Here is a 416-nt window from a genome sequence, read left to right on the forward strand (position 1 = left end):
GTCAGTAAAGATGCTAAAAACAATGCTGGCTTTTAGTCACTATTAGAGCCCGACGGATTAAGGCCAATACCGATAAGAAAATGTGGTTGTTTACATCGGCCGAAATATACAGTATATAAAAATAAAATTCCAGAAACGCGTAAACAGATTTCCCTAACATTAGTTATTTGTAGTTATTTATGAGTCCTCACTAAAATAATAATATGATAATAATTTGAAACAGAGGAACATCAAAATATATTCAAGTTTTGATAAATAAAATGAATAGAAAAACAAACTTAAGATATGAAACTTAAACAAAAACACATAAACAAAAAAAAAGAAAATAATCAGTGTTGCTATCAGGGACGTTGTAGAGCGTCCTCTGGTGGACAGACTATGTAACACCATCACTAACAGGGACGTTGTAGAGCGTC

Source organism: Etheostoma cragini, chromosome 5 (genome assembly GCF_013103735.1).
Source record: "Etheostoma cragini isolate CJK2018 chromosome 5, CSU_Ecrag_1.0, whole genome shotgun sequence".
Classification (NCBI taxonomy): domain Eukaryota; kingdom Metazoa; phylum Chordata; class Actinopteri; order Perciformes; family Percidae; genus Etheostoma; species Etheostoma cragini.